Genomic DNA, 1438 nt, shown 5'->3' with positions numbered 1-1438 from the left:
TGTGTGTGTGTGTGTGTGTGTGTGTGTGTGTGTGTTTAAGGTACCTGCTTGGGCTCTGGAAAGCACAGGCTGTTGGCAGGAGCCCACAGGTTGTTGCTGAAGACTTCAGAGGGCTGGACCTCCCACGCTGTATGAGGCTCAGGGCAAGCCATTCCTGGGCGCCCCTGGCATCTGTTCTAGGCTCAGGTTTAGCTGCACGATTTGAGACTGTCTACTTCCCTGTGGTGGCAGGGGTGGGGGGTGGGGGTGGGGGCGGGGACAGGAAGATTTCAGCGTGTGGACAGCAGTGTGTGTGTGTGTGCGCGCATGTGTGTGTGTGTGTGTGTGTGTGTGCGTGTGTAGGGTGGGGAGGGGGCACAAGTGAGGCCACCCCTGCTGGCTGCAAACCAAACCCAAAGTCAAACTCAGGATCACTAAATCCATTCCGACTCACAGTGATCTTCGAGGACAAGGCAGAGCTTCCCACGGGCTCTCCGAGTCGGTCACACTTCATGGGAGCAGAAGACAACTTCGTCTTTCTCGGGTGGTTTTGAACTGCTGACCTTGTGGTTAGCAGTCCAATGGATGACCACGACACCACCAGGGGCTCCTGCTGGCTCCACAGTGGATGAACCTGTCCCCTGGCCCCTCTCAGTATCCCTTCTCACTGCTGTGATCCCCACCTACATAGATGAAGTCCCCAGTTCAGGTCCCTGCACTGGGCTTGGGCGGGAGCACAAAGGGATGGAAAGAGCTTGGGAACCATGGTCAGGCGACAGGGTTCTTGCTAGCTGTGGCCCGCCCAGACGTCCAGTCCAAAGACCTCTATCTTTGTTTCTGTCACCTGGGGCTCTGACAACGACGAGAGTTTGTGAGTAGTCCTCATGTACCGCCACGTGTGCTACCAAGGGAGGCACTGAGAGGACCCGGGCCGGGGTCCTAGGCCTCTCTTTGCTGTGTGGGCCTGAGAGGGCTGGCTTGCCTGTGGGTCTCCTCTGCGCTGACCCAGCCCGCGTCCTAGCCCTTCATGGCCGCGACCACAAGATAGCCGGCGGAATGGGGACCAAGGGAGCAAGCGATGGGCCAGTAAGGTGACCTGGAAGTCTTCTCCATAAACGCACACATTTGTCCCATAGGCCCCGGATGTGACGGCTGCTTCCGTGAGTTTGGATGGTGAATTCAAGGGAAGGGAAATCCTGAACGGCACCAGCCTTGTCTGTTTCCGACGATGTTGTGTGTTGTGTGTTGGTCCGGCGGAGAGGATTTTCGCTGTCTAAACATTGAGGTGGGATCCAGTGGTCTTTGATCTTCCTCAGCACGTGCTTCAAGCCCTCTTTGCTCTCAGCCAGCACGGTTGGGTCATCTGCATGTCGCAGGTTGTTACCGATATGTTACAGCCAGAAATAGATCTACCAGGTGCATCCACCTTACGAATGAAAATGCTCGATGCGTCTCAAAA

The sequence above is a fragment of the Echinops telfairi genome, unplaced genomic scaffold (genome assembly GCF_000313985.2).
Source record: "Echinops telfairi isolate 266 unplaced genomic scaffold, ASM31398v2 ScPeMD7_1;HRSCAF=3_0, whole genome shotgun sequence".
Lineage (NCBI taxonomy): Eukaryota > Metazoa > Chordata > Mammalia > Afrosoricida > Tenrecidae > Echinops > Echinops telfairi.
The sequence above is the reverse complement of the archived record's forward strand: the minus strand, read 5'-3'. Positions refer to the sequence as shown.